Below are 20,986 nucleotides of genomic sequence, written 5' to 3'. Positions count from 1 at the left end.
ATAATAGTATACAGCCTTTTCAAATTGGCTACTTTCACTTAGTAATATGCATTTAAGTTTCCTCCTTGTCTTTTTGTGGCTCATTTCATTTTGGTGGTAAGGATATTCCATTGTCTGGATGTATACATTTATACATTCACCTACTAAAGGACATCTTGGTTGCTTCCAAGTTTTGGCAATTATGAATAAAGCTGCTATAGACATCCATGTGCAGGTTTTTATATAGACATACATTTTCAGATCATTTGGGAACCAAGATTGAAACACAATAGGCTCGTCCAAAGGCACAGCCTCTTCTGCCTAAACAAACAAGTTTGGAGGTGGTGGCAGAATTAAGGACCCAGATAGTACTAGTTCCCTCCCTAGGTACGTACCACCAGCCAAAGGAAAGATACCTCAGGGAAACATGACATTTCAGAAGTGCAATCCCGATAAAAAAAAATCCAAAAAATGAACAATGTATGTGAGATGAAGCAGAATTAATGGACCAGTGAGAATAAGAACTTAAACAATCATAATAAAAATCCTCTAAGAGATCATGGAGAACATTATAAATTTGAAAAAGGGACTGAGAAAGTATAAAGAAGCTATTGAGTATGAAAAACATAATAGCTGAGCCATACCTCATACTATATACGAAACAAAATTTAGATGTATTAAAATGTGAAAGGCAAAACTCAAATTTTTAAGAAAATATATAGGAGACTATTTTTCAATATCTTGGAGATAAGGCAAGATTTTCTAAACAAGGAATAAAAGTTCAAGTTATTAACAGAAATACTGACATATTTGCCTATATTCAAATTTTAAAATTGCACATAAAAATAACATAGACAATATTGAAAGCAAGCCATAGACTGGAAGATGAAATTTGCTAAGCACCCAATTGACAAAGGATCAGATCACAGACTATATAAGGAACTCCTACAAGTCAATAAGAAACAGCCCTTATTGGGAGCCAGGAAAACGCAAATTTTAAAAAATGAGATACCAACTCAGAGTGATTAGACTGAAAAATTGTTGAACATCTGACCAGACCAAGTGTTGTTAAGGCAGTAGGGAAAGAGGAACGCATATGTTGGTGGGAGTATAAATTCATACATTAGTTTAAATGGAAGATGTGCATACCCACACCCTGCATTTCACTTCTGGGTGTATACCCGAGAAACTCGCATATATTCACAAGAAGACATGTACTAGAATGTTCACCATTCACTGCACCAAGTTTAAAACAATCTAAATGTCCATCAACAACAAACTGGAAGAATTACAGTTACCGCCACATGATGATACACTAAACAGCAGTTAAAATGAACTGGAGCTACATCTATTAACATGGATAATCTCCACAACATAATTTAGAAAGCCAGAGAAAAATTACCAAATCATATACATATTATATATTATTTATATTGAGTTTAAACGCCCTAAACCCAAAATCATATTATAGTTAAGGAAACATAAAAATGAACTGAAAGTATAAAAGTGTACATAAGAATGATAAACACTATATTAATGATTGTGGCTTCTTCTGGTAAAGAAGAGAGTAGTGGGTAGAGGAGAGGTCCACAACAGCCACAGTGGTATCTATAATTTTTTCAATAAAAATTCTGAAGGCAATATTTTACAATATTAAAACCTGACCAAGCTCTGAGATCCAAGATGGTGGAGTAGATAAACACTGTGATAAACACTGTGCCTGTTTCCTTCCATGAACAAATTGAAATTACACCTAAATTATACAACAATCAACCTGGAGAACCGTCTGAAGTCTGGCTGAACAGAAGCTTTACAATTAAGGATATAAAGAGGCAGCCATGGCGAGACTGGAGGAGGGGTGGAGACGTGGAACTGGCTAATTCCAAACCTCTGTGTGTTGGTTGAGAACCGCGAGGGATATCTCAGCCGCCGTGGAGGTTCCCCGCAGAGGAGTGAGGGACCCCAGCCCCACAACAGCCTCCCCAGCCCAGAGTACTGGTGCTGAGAGGAGGAGCCCCCACAACATCTATCTGTAAAAAACAGTGGGGATTCCAACCATCCGGTTGGGACGGAAGGCTACGAGAAACCCAGGCATCCTCTTAAACAGTCCGCGCACAGACTCGCTCACTCCCAGGCACTCACCTTGGGCTCCAGCAGAGGTACAGTAACTCAGTGGGTGTTGGAGACATACAGAGGTCAGATTGAGTTGTTTGGCTCCTGGATGAGAGCTGGAGGACAGTCAGCATTTTCCCTGTGAAGGGTCCTTACCCCATGCAGCCAGCAGGCTGGCACCATCTTTCCTGTGTTGAGCCAGGTGCCTACGCTTATGGCCAAATCTGAATCTGATTGGTCTGGTGAGCTCCACAGCGCTGCCCTGCTGACTCACTGGGACTCTACCCCACCCAATGCAGGAGGCACTTTCTCAAAGAGCAGCCAGCCTCAACTGCATTGCATTCTTTTTTGGAAAACTATCAGAGTCCAGCAGACACCAGGTGGGCAGCAACTAACCTCGGTGTGCTCTGAGACTTTTGCTGAGTAGCTTCGAGCTCAGCACTGGTACCAAACCAGAATTTACCCCCATGAAATCCATCCATGGCTGTGCTTTCTCCACACACAAATCCTTCTGCTGTCCCTTTTCTGACCTTGTCAGGCCCTGTACTTGTCAGTCCTCAACCTCAGCCAGGCTCCTCTTGGGAGAAAGTTAAAAAGGAAGTGTACCCACTTCCTGCCAGCCTCCACCTGAACCCATGTTTATCTCTTTGGCTTGAAGCCATCTGTCAGGAAACAGCCCTCTCTCATTTTCAGTGTATGTCCTGTCTCAGTGTGTGTTTAAAGCTATTCCATGGGTTAGGGGAGAAAAGAAATAAGGCGGCTTGTGAATATGCCTTTTTCCTGGGAGACCTGGCCCTTTCAACCAGCCCATAAAGTAAGATCTTCAGTTAATCTCTATTTCATGGATGATGACCATCGAGTTATGACTTGTCACCAGCAGAGTGAGGACGAGACAACAGATCTGTCTCACTCCAGAGCATGTAGCCATTAAATCCTCTCCAGAAGCCACCAGGGCAGAGACCATGGGGTTCAAAATAAAGAGAACATTCCTAACTCTGGAAGGACATCTATGGGAGAACACCTTTTCGTCCCCTCTGGAGAGGGACCAGAGGCCTGGCTGGGGGTTGACAGGAACAGAGAAATGAAGCTCTGTTGGCCTAGATGGCCCAGATGCTTCAGTAGCCAGTGTCTGGCTCTCAATCAGTGCTGCTCTAGGGGATGGGCCAGTGTGGGTAGGAAGAACCAGGAAAGGTGAAAAGAACATAATTGGTGGCTATTTGGGGGAATTAGAACTATTTTGAGATGGTGATTGTTCAGAGGAACAAATCCTGGGCTTTAACAGAAAACACTAGGACAAGGCTGTCAGGAATCACTTAGGCTGTGGCACACGAAAGACCTAACAGGGACACTTTGTCTGGGGCACTTTGCAACAGCTTTGTAAGGTGAGAAAAACCAGCGCCTAATGGGAAGATCCACAACATTCCATCTGGGACAGGAGCCCCAACACACAATAACAGGGGATGAGCGCCCCCTTGTGGCAGCCCTGAACTCAAGACTCGGTCATCGGGGAAATTCCTCCCTCTACTTCTAGAACTGATGGCGTGCTTACAGTGTGTTGGGCCGTGCACTAGCCATTTACATCCATCGTCTCACCTTCACAACAGCTGGCAGAAAACTGCTTCTCATTACCAGGGTTTGTCCTCCATCCTCAACCCTCAGGTGCGAGCTGAAGCCTCACTTCCTTTCAGAGGAGTCAGCTGACCCCTGCCCCTGGGTCCTGTACCTCTGCTTGGTACTCCCAGAAAGCCTGGCCATCTCTCTGACACTTGTCACACTCTACTATGATTAGTTTATCTAATTGTTTACCTTCACCAATGGACTGTAACTATCTCAGGCAGCTTACTCTCCATTACATCCCTGGCAGAAGGGGCTGACTGAATTATTTTTTTGTCAGATAAATACATGATGAATGAGAGAGTATTCCTGGCATGTATAGTTTGGACACAGTGTCAACATCACAGCCTGGAGTTATGCAGTGCCCCAAGCTGCCATTCACTTTAGGGAGAATGTCTCTAAAGACCATTAACCTTGAAATCTCCAGCACTTCCCCTTGCAAAACCCCAGATGACTACATGTTATATTCCATTGTATTTTCACCATTCCCTCACTGGTAAGAGAAAAAGCAAGGAAGGAATTTTATGATATAACCATCTGGTGTTGGGACAGAATTACTGAGCGTTGGTTCTGGGCACGGTCACTGAAGTGGGGGAGGAGGGTCCACCAGAGAACATTACCCAACAGGTGAGCCCCAAGAGGACATTTAAGCTGGTTCTCTGAACTTGGAGCCAAGATCAGTGGGGTCAGAGATCACACCATTGGTCTCTCACTGTGTTACCTTTTGTGAGATTTTATAATAATAAGTGACCTTGGCCTCTCCCAGTCAGGGGTTTCTCCTCATTTGTCATCTGTACGTAGAGGTGAAAAAGGCAGCAGTGCCAGCAAAACCCTGGGCTCGCCAAATGCGTCACAGAAACACCTTTGGAACCCTCTCAGAGAACTGGGAAGACATCCAACAGTCTATTTTTACAGATTAATAAATTCAGACTCAAAGAATAATATAACTTGGTCACGATCACACAGCTAGGAAGTGGCAGAGCTGGGATGGCGAATTCGTCTGTGGTTTCAAATGTTTGCTGTTAAAAAAATTTTTTAAATAAATAACATACTCATACAATACAACATGCAAACAGTTCAGAGCTGCGGCAAGTTCACATTCCGTCCACCCCCTCTCTCAGGCACCCTGTTGCTCTCCCCAGAGAGCCAGAGCTATAATTTTCCTCAGCATCCTTCCTGAGCTTTTCTATACATATTCAGACCTGTGTATTTTCTCCCGACACATGCACATGTGGAGGGCAGCCTAGCATGCACTCTGTTCTGTAGCTTGTTCTTTACACCTGATAGTGCATATCTTACAGTTTGCTCTGCATCCATGTACTTAGGGCTGTCTCATTCTTTTCCAGGCTGCACTCTATTACACTGATGGATATACAATAACTTATCCTCCCAGTCCTCTACTGATGGACATTTGAGTTGTTTTCAGTCTTTCAAGATTACAAATGATGTTCCAGTGAATATATTTGTATACATATCATTTCACACACGTGCATGTATATCTGGACCAAAGCCTCTGAAGTATTGTACTTTGTTTGCTCATTTGCTTATTTGGTCATTCATTCATCCAGGCCCTGAGGACACAGAGATGAATAGTATTGGGTCCCCCTCCCTGGAGGAGTGTGCACCTTGGCAGAGATGGTGAACAGGGAATGAAAGGAGTGCTGCCATTCTGTCTCTGGAAACCTGAGGCTTAGAACTGGTCAGAGGACCAACCTTTTCCAAGCTCCTGGATGGATGCTGGGAATCATGCAGACCACACTCTTCTTCACACCGCACTGTATCCTTCCTAAGCCTTTCAGTGTGTGGCAGTTTTCTGCCCTGTTTGTCAGTCTTCATGTGAGTAGCGTTCTGGAAGGCGCGCTGGAGACTAGGAGGAACAGGTGCAGCACAGAGAGCGCCCTCGTGTGGACGCAGTGTGGGAAGACCCAGGATCATTGGCCTCTCAGTCTTCTGGTGCGGAGGGGCGCAGTCTCAAGACTCATCTTTTGGCTTGGGTGCTAAAGGCAGCGGGGACTGAGTCCTTCCAAATCTGCTGCCCCCTACTAGAGAGCAGAGGCTCAATTTTAAGGGTATCCTGTGCCCTGGAGTTTAGGATGTGAAATCAAGAGAAGAGATATGGAGTCCTAGAAATGGGAATATGGAAACCAAAAAACGAAAATGAAGGGGGAATTAGATATGGAAAAATGAGTCCACCAAAATGGGCTGAGGTCTTCCCTAGAGGGAAGTAACAAAGACTGTGCTTTCTTCATTCTCCAGGATCGCAGTCCTCTGTGAGTTCCTGGATACCCTCTTCTCTGCAACTGAGACAGTGATGCCCAAACCAGCACACAGACAAGCGTGGCCTAAACCCAGCCAAGTTGGACATGGTCAGCCTTTGAGGGGAGCAAACCCTGCGGCCCCTCTACATTTGGGAAAGAATCCGAGTTGGACTTATGACTTAGTGTGGCCTTGCACATATAACCAGGCCCAGTCTGGCCCTTGGTTCTTCTCAATATCCGGCCTGTCTGCTAACCAATGACAATAGTCATACTAAATATATTTATCTGTTCCATAAGCCAAGGCAGCCTGAGTTCTGGGTCCCTATCTTCTGAGACAAAGCCGTCTTGAGGATATCCTGAATCCTCACTTGGGAAAGGCATCCTAGGCTATGGGGAGGCTGTGGCTTGTATGGCCAGGGTTATAGGGGAAAGAATGGGGGTGCAAATGGGAAGAGAAAGGAGTTAGCCCTGTACTGGGGGCTTTTACAAGTGAGGGGCCTAGCAGGCAATCTCTGCAATTGTCCCCAGTGATCCCTGCTTCCTGTGGAATCTCCCTTCCCTTGTGGGCTCACCTCCCCCTGAGTCTGAGCTGTCCTAGAGACTTGCTTCTAATGACCAGAATATGGCAAAAGTGAGGGGATGTCACTTCTAGAATTAGGTAAAAAAAATACTAACTCCCATCTTGTTTGCTCTCTCAGGCTTCCTTGCTTACTTGCTCTGATGAAGCTAGCTGCCATGTTGTGAGCTGCTTTACAGGGAGGCTCACATGGCAGGGAGCTGACGGAAGCTACATGCCAACAGCCAGCGAGAAACTGAGGTCCTCAGTCCTCAGTCCAATAACCCACAAGGAACCGAATCCTACCAACAACCATGTAAATGAACTTGGAAGTAGATCCTTCCCCAGTCAAGCCTTCAAATGAAATAGTAGCCCCAGGTAAATCCTTGATTGCAACCTCGAGAGAGAAATGCACATTGGAAGAAGGCTGGATGAGTGTAGAATGGGCTACGTCACAGTATCCACCACACCTTCCAAACTGATGGTGGAGCTCCATCATCTCTCCCCCAAATCCCATAGACTCAACCCAGCTAGCCCACACCCACCACCCTCCTCTAGCTTCCCTAGTCTCAGCCTATCTCAGGAAGGACTCTTCCTATCCTACCTACTGTAAAGATGCTTTATCTGTTTGGTCAAACATGGCCTTGTCCTCCAGATAGAACCATTGTTCAGTAATTCTCACTCTGTCCAGCCCTGAAATGCAAAAGTCAGGCTGGTGGGCTTGAGGTAATTGTTACTCTTGTTTCCAACTAAATCACAGTCTTATAAAATAGAACATTGATTAGGAAAAAATGGACTCCAAGAATTGGATTGGGCTATATAAGAGACAGTTAGAGGAAATGTCCAACTATCACTGAGCCTCCCCTACTAGCTAGCTGCTCCTCCCCATTGTCTGCCAATGCTCCTCTCTTGACTGATGATGCTGTGATTTCTTCTGGAGGTAGCTTGCAAGGGGACACCATTTATCCTTATGCCCCACCCCTCCTTCCCAACATTTTCTTCATATATGTCAAATCCCAGCATGCCAATTTTGGGGGGTTGTTCTGTTCAAAGGAGCAGACAGTTGACAGAAACCTGGACTCACAGCTGCTCAAATTAGAACAACAACTCTAGAATCTTTGCTAAGTGCTCCTACATCATTAAACTCAGCCTGATTCAAAGTTACAATGTCAGAAATGGTGTGACCTCAGAGGAATCTGAAGACTTATGAAGATAGGAACATTAGAGAAGATTTATTGTGTGCAACTCGACCACCCATACATTATGTCCCTGGAAAGGGCCCCAGATGTTTTATTTTCAAAGAACTTGAAAAATACTTTGATGAAGGGAATAACATAAGAACCAAGCACAGCTTTAGTAAGTTGTTCTGCAGGCTAAGGATGTTATTGAGAGATGGTGGTGTGACTCTCTGTTTAAAAGAAAATGAAGGGGAGGTAGAAAAGAGTAAAGGGTGTCAAATATATGATGACAGAAAGAGATTTGACTTTGGGTGATGAACACACAATGCTATATACAGATGATGTATTGTAGAACTGTACACTCGAAACCTATATAATTTTATTAACCAATGTCACCCTAATACATTTAATTTTAAAAGAGGCAAATGGAGAACTCTGTGTGCTTTAGACCAAGTAGCAACATTTAAGTAGTAAAGGCAAATGAACATAAATAACACATTAGTCAGTGGAGCTGACAGATACTCCATGGACAAAGGTCCCTGACCATTATAATTAGTTTTGCTTCTTCTAATTAAGTGCCTGGAATCAAAGTAGCCCACTAAGGTACCACTTGATCAGTACTTTGTTAAAAAGGGTAAAAAACTGATGAACAGAGGCTTGAATTGAGTTACTGAGTCAAAGGCTAGTCCTTGTTTTTCAATACCTATTTTCCCCTTCTCTCTCATAGAAACGAGACATTTGGATTTTAGCTGAACACATGGCTACCCAGAATAAAGACTACAGTTCCCAGCCTTTGTTGCAGCTAGGTATGGTCATGTGACTAAGCTCTAACAAATAGGATGTGAGTGTAAATAATATGTATAATTTCCAGGTGTGTCCTTAAAGATAGGGGTTATCCTCTTTTTCCTCCCCTTTCTTCATCCTCCTGCTCAGAATATAGAAGCAGTTATGAGGCATTTTGGAGTGTGGACAAGGGCAATACTCTAGTGATGGTGAGAAAACAATATAAAAAGGAGCATAGGTCCCAGGATGGCCCTGTGGAAAAGAGACACCATACCAGCCCTGGACAACCTACATTTGGACTGTCACATGAGAGAGAAATGAACTTCTATCTTGTTTAATTCACTGCTATTTTAGGCCTCTGTTACTTACAGGTAAGTACATAATGATGATAGATAGTAAGTCTCAATGATAAAGAACGTAGGTACCTCCCTCAATTCCTAGAACTGAGTTATGTCATAGATCCAAGCCCCCTTAAGTAAAAGGGAGATTGAGCATCCTCAGTGAGGAGCTCTGTAATAGCATCAAAAGAATGTTCTTTGATCATTATAGCTATCATTTATTGAATTTCATTATGTGCCTTACAGGGCCCAGTGGGATTCCAAACCCATTCCATGGCTATCTTCCATTCTATCCTTAATAACTAGCAAAAAACACATACTAGCAATCCAATAATTGGAAAGGCAAAATGAAATCCCCTAGAGCTCAAACTTCCTGCTAAAATAGAAGATCAAAAGCTACATCCTGGGAGAATTGCAAGGATTATACCATAAAAGAATATAAAAGTGAAGAGTAATGATTCCTATCATATGTCCATTTAATTATCAAGAGATGGTAGAACATGGATGAGGCTTGGAGAAAGTTCAAAGCTTCTAAGGCACATCAAGGTGCTACACAGAGCCTGTGGCACATCACAATAGAAGAATCACAGTGGAGCCACCTCTTATGGCCCAATAAAGAACCAAGAGCCTTTATTTTTCCTGAAAGAAAATAGCTACTTACAGAAGGGGCCTGGGTTTGCTGTAAATCACTAGGTGTGCATGAGGCACTAAAATGAACTGAGCTGGCTGCTATCTGATCTACCTAGCCATGTGTTGACTGTACCCTTTAGAGTCCATCATCAAGTGGAAGTGAAATCTATGGAATCAGGTCCACATATGAAGGTTGGACAACTAAGTTTGCGAACTCATTCTAGAAAAAGTGCTACATACCTAATTGCTGAATATCACTATGGTCACCTTCGACATACTCCTCCTGGGAAGCTATGCACTGACGCCAGCGCCTAGTCCACCCTTCAAAGTAATTTTGGAACTCTTTTTCTGGAATGGCCATCAGAGCTGTCATTATATTACCCTTGATGTCCTGAATATCATCAAAGTCTCTTCCTTTCAATATTTCCTTTATCTTAGGGAAAAGAAAGAAGTCATTCGGGGCCAGATCAGGTGAGTAGGGAGGGTGTTCCAATAGTTATTTGTTTACTGGCTAAAAACTCCCTCACAGACAGTGCCATGTGAGCTGGTGCATTGTCGTGATGCAAGAGCCACGAATTGTTGGTGAAAAGTTCAGGTCGTTTTCGTCTAACTTTTTCACACAGCCTTTTCAGCACTTCCAAATAGTAAACTCGGTTAACTGTTTGTCCAGTTGGTACAAATTCATAATGAATAACCCCTCTGACATAAAAAAGGTTAGCAACATTGTTGCAACAAGTTCGTGAACTTAATTGTCAGACCTTATAGGTCCTGAAGGCATAAATAAGTAAGTGTCCACTCACGTGGCCTGGACTAGGGTGAGGCAGGCAAGGTGCCTGAGGTGTAAAATTTAAGGAGGCACTCACTCAGGTGCTGACCCTGTATTTGCATGACCCTGAGTGTAAGTGTCTCCTTATATTTTCACCATAAACAGCCAACTTGCTTCACTGTCACACATACCACATCACTCCACATCTATGACCTCATGGGGAATATACTAACACCAGATGATGGAGGAAGAAAAACATCAAGTCTAGTTTATAGTGCAATATAGCAACCCTGGGCAGAAACAGACCATTAAGATACAGTCCCATTTAGGGGTGGCTCTGAAAAACAACAAAGATAAACTTTCCCAGTATGCAGAACTTTGAACAGTGTATGTTGTGGCTCACTATCTGGAAGGTGAGATGGCCTGAGAAGGATCTGCAGTAAATGTATGGGCAGTGGCTAATGGTTTAGACAGATGGTAAAGGGCTAGAAAGGAATGAGATTAAAGATTTGGGGCAAGACAGTAGAAGGAGAAAGTATAAAAAAATCTTTTGGGATGGATATAGAATGTGAAAATACTTGTGTATTATGAAATTGATCACCAAATTCTCCCACTATAAAAAGCATTCTCAATAATCAGGTGGACAAGATAAACCACTATGGATCTCAGTCAGTCCCTTCCCCCTGGCACCCCGGGGCTTGCTCAGTGTTCTCCTGAACAGATTAGCCACAAGAGTGAGATGAAAGCTATGTATGAACTCACCATCTCAACAAAGCAAACCTATTGGGTTGTCGGAAAAGTCATGATGTATTTTTTTCTATTTTTTTCATTGCGAAAACGCGTCATGACTTTTCCAACATCCCAATACTTACCATCACTGCAAAGTGCCCAATTGCCAGCAGTGGCAATCAACCCCAAGTCCTCTATACTGTTCTATAATCACAGAAGGACCAGTTGGGTATCTAGTGGAAGATTTGGATATGTCTTCTCTGAGCATCAAGTTTCTGCCAATACTATCATCCACTGACTTACTCTATGACTTTTAACTGCCTGATTTCCCACACAATATTGCTTCATAACAAGAATTCATTTTGCAGTTTAAAAAACAGGCTAATATCCATGAGATTCACTAATTTTATTTATGTATTTTATCATCCAGAAACAGCTAACTTTATAGATCAATGGAATGGTATAGCAGAGACTATGGCTTGTCCCCTCAAACCCTTTCTCCCTTTCTCCTGAGCATATGGTTGTCCACCTAAGGACTACATTTCCCAGCTTCCCTTGTAGCTAGTTCTCCTCAATGGAATGTAAGTGGAATAGGTACAGCTTTCAAGGCATATTCTTAAAGAACTTGCCTTGGAGTTGCTGCATCCATTCCTTCCTGCTGGCCTGGACTGACGACTTTGGAAGGTACCTCTTGAAGATGGCAGAACTTCCTCTTTAGTTTGGGTTTCCAGATGTGTCCATAGAGCAGAGCTATCTCTCTTCCCTGGATATGAGAGTAAACTTTTATCATGTTTAAGAAATTGTGTTTATGGACTCTTGGCTAGAACAATTTGTTCTGGTGGTATGGTGCAGCACTTCAAGGATGAGGTCCATGCTGTGAGCTAGTGATTAACTCATAGGATGTTATTTCTCCCATAGCCCTATGGGTCCAGAAAGAAGGGGTGGCACTTCCTACAAGTACACAATGACTCCCTCACTTTCTGTGACTCTTGTTTCTGCTGGATTTGGGTTACAGAGTCCTCAAGGGAAGAAAGCTCTCACCAGAACAAACAATATTTTTACTGAATTGGAAGCAGAAATTGCTACCTGGTCACATCTGGTTGTTCATACCAGTGGATGAAGAGGTTAAAGGGGGATTATGGAATTGGCCAGGGTGATTGATGCTAAATATTCAGGTCAAGTAGGGTCTGTTTGTTTTTTCTCTGTGTAATAGGCAAGAAGAAATATTCGTGAAACCAAGGGGCTCTCTTGGGGTGTCTCCTAGAACTGTTATGTCCAGTGATAAAGGTTAATGAAAGACCACTACAGCCTTTCATAGACAGGACAAACCAGGGCTCCGACCCTTCAGGAATAAAGTCTTGCTTCTCCCACCAGGTAAAGAATGCAAAGCAGCCCCTGACTGTCTGTTATGTTAGATAGTATATGTTTTAACTTATTTGCATTTATTCCAGTTCTTATTTTCTTGCTATTTATTATTATGTGTGATGATGATTAACTTTACACTTTAGTCCACTGGCTGCAGAATACTGACACAGGATTTCAATAGAACTAGAAGAAGAATACAAAGAAGATCCTAAACTTAGAGCTATGAGGATTTGGGTTGTCTCCCTTGGGGGCAAGTTGAATATATTCTGTATAAATGATGTTGGATGGGAGCATTTTGTAGGGAAAGGACTATAAATTTAGGGGGGCGAAAGGCATACGTGGGCAGCCAAAGGAGTGGACCATCGTGGCATTTATTATTTTCCTTTTTTTTTAAACCTAGCATCTGAGCACTCTTCCTGACTGGGGAGACTTTCCAGTCAAATATTGTGGAGGAGTTTTAGCTTTTCCTATAGAAACCTAAGGGACTTGTTTCTCTCCCTATCTCTGACTGCCAGTGCCTGGGGTATGTCTTAGGTTTAGCCAATCAAATGATCCCACATGAGCTTTGAATCTTGAGTAAAGTAAGTAAGAACAGGAGACTTGAAAAATTACACATAGTGATGTTCATGCCAAGAGTCTAGTAACAGGGGTGCCAGCAGCAGTGCCCTAACCAGCTTTTCCTGGGGTGTGACCACATGATGTTTTCTGAAGCCAGTATTCCTTAATTCTTCAGACTTCCTGTTGATTCTGTAAACTACTTTAAATCAAGGATTCAAGGAAGGGGCATCATCTCTGCAGTCTAGGGTTGAGAAGTATTTTCTGAACCTTCTGTAGCTAAGAAGGCTTCTGTCCTGTATTGGTGGGAAGGGGATACTGTTTTCTACAGTTCTCTTTTGTGGATTCTGGTCACTAAGAAGACCCATTGGTCAGGACAATTGCAGTGGTTGTTGACAGTTGTGAGGCCTGTGGCCCAGAGAGATCCAAAGGACTCAGCACTGCTCCCCATTCCCCGATATCCAAGAGCCATAAAGGCAGAGATGTAGGGCAAGTTCAGCTCTCTGGGGAGGAGCAGTCAGAGCTGGGTTAGCTCTTCTTTTTCTTGGGATTCCTGGCCCTTCTAAGGAGTGTGAAGAGGAGGCAGCAGCGTTCATTGGGATGAACCCCACAGCACAGTCACAGGGGAGCTTCCCAGTGACACAGGAGCCTCTGTGTTTTCTCCTTAACAAAAAGTAACAGCACCTGAACTCTTCTCTCAGCCTAGCCCTTGACGATGCATCATGGATGCCGCAAGCTGGGTCATTGCAGGGTGGGAGGGTGGGAGAAAAGCTGGCTGACTCCATAGATGCCCCCTTGGGGCTGTCATCTCTCTATAGTGGAATAATGCCCTCTCTAGGTCCTCCTGGAGCCCCACAGGGCCCAGGACCGCAGGTCAGACTAGAGAGGAAGCTCAGAGTGGTACTTATTTGCACCTGAAAGCCATGGGAAAGGGTGTGTTTCTCCTTCCAGGTTCTTGCCTTGGTACACTGTGCCCTCCTCTCCTGGCTACAGGATGAGTCCTGACCTGAAGGACCTTGCCACCCCCCCGCCCCCCGGGTTTCCAAGTGCCTACCTTTCTGCTGCTAGGCTGTCCGGATCTCCAGTGAGGCGCAGTGCGGGATCACGGCAGGCTGAGCTCTGCTAGTGGGTCTCCACCTCAAACCCCCCAGGAGCCAATCCATGGTCCTGGTGCTCCACGGGTTACACAGAGTGGGGCTGGGCACCCTTGAGCCCTCTGCACAGTCGCCAGCTTCCCACAGTTTCTGGTGGCGGGGAGAATCCCGGAGCCGCAACAAAAAGCAGGGGTGCCTCGCACTTTCCTGCCCCGCCCGGGTCTTGGGTCCCAGGAAGGAATGAAGCCGACAGGAGAAACCGATGGCAGATCTTGCTGAGTCTGGAGCCACGTCGGACGTGTGTCCCTGGAGCACTGGGATAAAAAGCAAGCCCTTATGCGGGGGACGGGTGTTACTTTGTGAGGGTGAAAAGGATAACTATTGCATTGTTCGGTACACCTGAAACTAACAATAAAATTAAAAAAGAAAAAAAGCAAGCCCTTCTCTGCCAGGGGCCAAGGGCGCCGCCCCTCAGGCTGCTCTGCAGCTCAGGAGAGAGCAGGGTGGCTGAGTTCACTCTCATCTAGGGGCGTTCACATGGCAGAGCAGAACAACTCACCTCTGAAGAAAGGGCCACATTTGCTGAATTCTCCAGCTTCTGTGGTGACCTTGCAGTCAAGACCATACCACCCCAGGCCCGCGGAGTCTGGGTCCGAGCTGAGTGGAGGCTCCAGTTTGCAGACCATTGCGATCCCAGCAGGTGGACACAAGCTGCGTTTTCTTCCCTGCTGCCCCGCCCTTGGACATCCCCAGCGGACCAGATTTTGGGGGCGGCAATGCAAGATGTCCTTTCTCACCAGAAACCTGTTTATATTGCGAATCCCGGATCCTGGCAGGACCGGGCTTCAAAATGAAAGCCCGTTTCTCACCTTTTTCTCATTTCTGGCAAATGCCAACCTGGCATCCCCTGCCTCCAAGCATCCCCAGCTGTCCAGCCCTGACAGTCCCAGTGCTGCGGGGGGGAAGGGCGGGGAGAGAGCAATTCTGAGTTGTTCACTCACGGTCCCTACAGAGCTCTCCACCTGGAGAGTTAGGCTTGAGGCCGCCGCTTGCTCTGGGCTCTCTCCAATGCACCGCGGGGGCAGCTCCAGCTTGTTTTTACCTTTCGCAGTGGCTCACTGGAATCCTGTGAACTCCTATGAACTGGCAGTGACACCCCATGACAAACGAGGAAGCTGGACTGCGGTGTAGAGGGGCGGGGGATTGCTGGAGGGGTTTCCCTTAAACGGAGGGTTCTGCTCAGTTGGTGTAACCAAAGGCCCCAGGCCTTCCAAAGATCTGCTGCTTCAGTTGACCCCACATCGAGAAACATCCCATCCCTCAAGCACCACCATTGGTACACTTTCTCTGCTAGAAGCCTCTCCTATTGGGTCTAGATGGCTGGTATCGCATTGGCGCTATAGACTGGGCAGTGAGGTGCTTTTGCATCCCAGAGCTCCTGCACGCAGAGGAGGGCCGGCACCTCACTCTCCCCTAGGATAGATGAGGATGTAGATCAGACTTGAGGCTGCTATGGGGTTCATAACTGTCCCCTCCCTCTCCCCCTGCCTACCCCACCGCAGAACCCGCCCCAGTGCAGTATCCATGCCTTTTTGCGCTGACCAAAAAGCACGCAATTTCTGGTCTCAGATAGGAAAGGGAGAGAAGCCTATGGATACGAAATGGGTTCAACGGTATTGACCATGTGTCTGTGAGCTCAAGTAGGGGCTCCTGAACAAGCGTGCCAATGTGCAGAAGCTGGTTCTCCCTTGAGAGCAAGTGAACTGATGAGAGGACGCCAGCGAAGGCCCCTAAGTGTTTTCCTATGAACCTGTGAGATCGCCTTGGTGTCTGTGTGCAGTCAGGCATGGTCATGTGGCCATCTGGAAATAAGTGGGTGAATGCATGCTATCCTCCGTTTCCTTGGACTGGAGGCAAACATGGGAGTGAGGTCTGGGGATAACAGCTGGTGTTAACCCAGCTATGTCGTGGGAAAGAGGGGGTAAATATGTAAACGTGCAGCAGGACTTCCCCTGGTATGGACCCAGACGTAGGGGTCAGCCTGAGACCCAGCTGGAGAGTATGAGAGAGACAGAGCAACAGTGTGTGCCTATGAGCATGTGAGGAAGTGTGGGGTTGGGGTGGGTGGGCGTGAGTGTGGATGGAGGGGGGACACATTGCTCTGCAGCGGCCCCACCCGCCAGGCTCTTCCGGCTCTCTAGGACTGGGCGGGTCCTCATAGAGGTTCCCTCCTTCCGGTCTCCACCCATCCCGGCAGCGTCTCTACCTGCTCTCTCCCTGCCTGCCCCACGGACAGTTGGGCGCTGGTGAACAAGGGGACTTGCTAATCTGCCCCCTGCTCCAAGAAGGGGCAGGAAGTGATGCACCTAAATACACCATAAGCCTTCCTTTGAAGTTCTGTGGAGGGAAGGCTCCCAGAGCGGCCGAGCAGCCACCTGACTTTCCCTGGGAAATCCAGGGTCTGGGAATGAAGTGGGGAGAGCGGGTTCCCCTGTAGTTCGTAGCAACTGCCCCCTACAGCTCCACCCCGCCTGGTGCGTGGACAAACCAGGTCAAGCCACTCTGGAGCGCCAAGCACCTTTCCTGGAGCACCTGCGTAGAGCCAAGCGCTTTTACCTTAATTCCTTCGGCAATCTGGGGAAGGACTGGCCCTATAACTGGGGCAATGAAAGTTTAATAACTATAATAAAAATAACTTTAATAAACTTTAATTGACTTGCCGGAGGTTAGAAAACACAGAAGCCAAGCTCAAAACTTAGTCTGCTGTCCAAAGCCACCCCAGCAGACTCCTGGGAGTGAAAGGATTTTGGAAAGAGGGACACGTGCAAAAGGAGAGGGAATGGGGTTTTGGAGGGGGCACGAAGGTAACAGGGAAGGAGCAGGACATAAGGGCCCAGGGGAGTAGTGAAGCCTGTGGCATGCTGGAGAGTGATTTATCAGAACCATCTCAGAAGGGGTATTGATTATATCTGTATTTTTTCAATTCTGTAAATAAAATGGAAAAATACTCCGGGTCAAATAAAATAAGACTACAGGGCATATTTGGCAAGTTTGAGAACCCAGGACTAGATCTCAGATATAGATCTCAGCAGTTGAAGACCTTGATCCTCAAACTGTCTTTAGCACCACAGGAAGATTGTTCTTCTAAATCTGGAATCTCAGGCCCCACCCCAGACATAATGAATGAGAATCTGCATTTTAATGAGATCTCCAAGTGTGTCCTCTACTCATTAAAGTTTAAGACCTTAACAGGGGACATTTACATATAAATGAGTATACCTTATGTCGTATATAAAAAGGCCTCCCTCGGACACCTCCCTTACCCCCACCTCCTCTACCATTCTGGACAAGGCAGGGAAGACCGGAAGGCCATGTGCTCTTTTCTTTTCATATTCTGACTGATTCCTACTGCCTAAAAGGCCAACAAAAAACCCCTGCCCACCCTCCAACCTTCAGGCTATACCCTCTTACCCACCTCAACGCACCCCTCATTCTCCAGCCCACAGCAGCCTCCCCAGCTTCAGTCTTTGCACAGAGCAGATGGAAAAGAAAGATTTTCCTTCCTGGTTCTCCATCCCTTTGTCTAATAAAGTGTGATTCATTGCTTCTATTTTTAACTTTCTGCGTGTTTGAGTCCTCCCATCTTGCTAACCCAGAAGAGGGAAGAGGAGGGGTAGAAATGCACAGAACCCCCTTCCATCCCAGAAGGAGGCGAGCCCAGGCTGAGAAGGCCCAGAAGGTGAGCGCTAGATAGGTGTGGAGGAGGAGGAGGAGGTCTCATAGGCCTGACAGTGCCTTGGGAATAGTCTTAGTCAGTCAAAGCCAGAAGGGGCCCAGTGGACTTGAGTGGCTTCGAAGCATTTTTTTTCCAGAGTCCTAGTGGACAAACTCCCTGCAGACGTCTGAACTAAGAGCTCCCTCCACAAAAAGAGACATCCCTTGAGGCTGGTAGGGTCTCACCTCCAGCCCAAATCCACCACATGCCTGGACTCAGCCAAACCTCCCAGACCGTGAATTGGAATGCTGGTCCCCACTTTTTATCAGCCACATGCTCTTAGGCAAATTGCTTAACCTCTCTGGGTATCAATTTTCCTTGCCTATAAAGTGGGATGAAAATACCACCTACCTCATAGGGTGGTTGTTAAGTACGTATTAATACTTTTAAAAACTAGTGCAGTGCCTAGAACACAGAAAGCCCTCAATAATGCCACTTTTTAATATTATTATCATTATTACTTTCCAAACGGGCTGGAAGCAGCCACCCCTGCTGTTCCAAGTGTCCCTCAGACCCCAAGCTCCCAGGGCCATGTCTAGAGGCGCGTCTCCCCACGCAGCCCCTAGAGGGCGCCCGGAACCCACTGGTCCTGCATTTTTGCGTTGAAGCCCCAGGTCCGGCTCCCATTCTGGGCGGCGGTTGAGGCGCCGACGCTGCCCTCCCTCTTTTGAATTAGCGACTCCTCCCGCAGGAGCCAAAGATATGTGGGTTCTGGGACAACAGGGCGGAAAACGTGAGGGAACAGGAGCAGCTCCCACCAAGCCTACCCTTTAGGGCGGCACACAGCACTGGGGGCCTCGCATCCCAGCCCTCCACCACCTTCTAGCATACACAAGGATACCGGATTTCTGTAGGCTTCGGGGAGGCAGCGGCGGCCGCTGGACTTTCTGGGCCTTGTTAGGGTCCTGGGTCAGAATCTAGGGAGGCCCGTGGCCCCCAAGCCCAGTCTCAGACTCATGGGGTGTGTGGCTTCCCGAGCTGCAGGGCTAGAAGCTAACGCTAGGGCCTCGGAAATTCCCACCCCTAGGCCAGCTAGCAGGCGAATTAGACCCTCCTCCCTCCGGGCTAGGGGGGAAGAGGAGAGAGGAAAGGGAGGAGGGATACTCAGGACAGGGTGGCCTGGGGTAAACCCCCCTCAGGAGCTTGGTGGGGCCCTGAGGGGCTGCGCTTGTGAGAGTAACTGCTAACCCCAGCAGTGGAGAGAGAGAGAGAGAGAGAGAGAGAGAGAGAGAGAGAGAGAGAGAGAGAGAGAGAGAGAGAACTAGCACCGCACACCTGTAGCTCCCCTTGAGTAACATGGCACACCCCATGAGCTGGAGGAGGCTGTACACAGTGCAGGCTATGAATGAGAGGATATGAGTTTGTACCCACCCCTCAACACAACATGGATACCCATCACTCCCTCCACTGACCCCTATCCCTCCCCGCTCCACGGAACACACCATCTTTCGAGTCTGCTGTGAGTTCCTTGGAAAATCCAAACTGGCTCCAGCCCTCCGCCTTGCTCAGTCTGCTTCTATTGGACTCCCTGGATAAAGAATCCAGGCGTGGGTGCAGGTGAGTGGTGCCACCGGCTTCCCTGGGACGACTTTGGGCAGTGGATTCGTGCCATTTGGAAAAAGCCCAGGCAGCTCCTGTTAGTTGCCCAGGCAGCGGCTTAGCCGTGGGGCTCCAAGCTCTGAGCTGATTAGGGAGCGCCTAGGAGGGGGAGTTGCCGTTTCGGAGCAGTACTGTGGGGCTGCGTGGGAGTGAGGAGTGTGTGGAGGTGGGTGTGAAGGGAGCAAGGGTAGCAGAGCATGAGCGAGGGGGTTTCCTCCCACAACTAGCCTGGGGGGTCCTCAGGGTGGCCGGGGCCACAGCTAACTCCTCTTCCCACCACCGTAGCCTGCCCGCTGATTCCCAGCTGCTCCAGCTCGTTACAGCGAAGTGGGAGGTACCTGCTTAGTTGTCTCATACACCTGGAACTTACTTTGCCCACCTGCAAGTCACTCACACCACAAACAGGATGCCCGACTGAGTCCTGAGCCCAGAGCAAACCCCACACCTGCCACCACGGTGGGGACATCACAAGGCAGTGCTCAGGCCATGCCCACACAGCCCCCAAGCACAGATCCGGCACACAAAGCCGCTATTATAGTTAACAGGTTGAGCCAGATTCTCTGTGTGCCACCCAAGGCACAGCACGGCTTCTAGGACCCCAGCCCTGCATGGGTTTCTGGGCCCAGCGGTCCACTGCCCACTGAGCTACCTACCCGCTGGGTGCTCAGGGCTCACTCCTTCGGGGATTTGGTCAGTGCAGTCGGCTCTCTCAAGGCAAGGAAGAAAGCAGGCCTTTCTGCCCAGGCAGGTTCGTTCATTCCTCTTCTCCTTCCCCCTCACCTCTATACACAATTATTCGGATAATTAGTCCCTTTTTTTTATTTTTGAACAGCGTTCCGGCCGGCAAGGTGGCGGGCGGGGAGTTGTGAGCTTTCTGCTGTGACCCTCGCAGTTACCTCCCCTCCGGCCTCCGCCGCACGCGGGACTGGGTGAGCGGGCCCCGCCGCCAGCCGGGCCTTTCCCCGCTGCAGCGGCCCTCGGCCGACGCGGGATTTGCCGAGATTCGGTCCCAACGAATTCTGGGCGGAGAGAGGGAAGTCTTGCGTGGTCCTTTAACGCCGAGAGCCTCAGTGCCACGGGGAGTCTGGCACCTGTGGGACGCCTCGCCCGAGGGCCTGGGTGCGTAGGAGGGGCCCCGGAAGAGCGCGAGACCCGGGCCACCAGCGAGAGCAGGGAGCAGGCGCGTGGAATCCGGGTAGCTGTTCGGGATAGCCTAGTGGCAGCCCGCAGTGGGTGCAGAGGCGGGGAGGGGAAAGCGCTCGCGATCCCGGGATGTGCGAGTGCCCACTTCCCCGCGAGTCCGGGACAAGCTGGACAGGAGCCGAAAGCTGCGGGGCTGAGCGGGCAGGCATTCACCCGCGCGTGCATGAGTGTGAGCCCTAGCAGTTTGTGAAGATGGGGCGGAAGGAAATGTTTTGGGGAAGGGTGCGTTATGCCTAATTTTGTTTGCGTTTGTCTTGCAAGAGGGGTCGGGAGGTTGACGGTGAAAAGCCCGGACTTCAGAGCCGGTTTAGGGGTTTGGGTTTGGGCCCGGCAGCCATCCCCGGTTCCTACCTTAGTTCCTCAGCTGGACAGTGTGCCGCCAGAAAATATCCAGGAGCCTTCGGGGCACAGCAGCTCTCGAGGGGGTTCCAGAAACTGGGAAGTGGGGGGGG

The sequence above is a fragment of the Hipposideros armiger genome, unplaced genomic scaffold (assembly GCF_001890085.2).
Source record: "Hipposideros armiger isolate ML-2016 unplaced genomic scaffold, ASM189008v1 scaffold_28, whole genome shotgun sequence".
Taxonomy (NCBI): domain Eukaryota; kingdom Metazoa; phylum Chordata; class Mammalia; order Chiroptera; family Hipposideridae; genus Hipposideros; species Hipposideros armiger.
Note: the sequence above shows the minus strand (reverse complement) of the source record.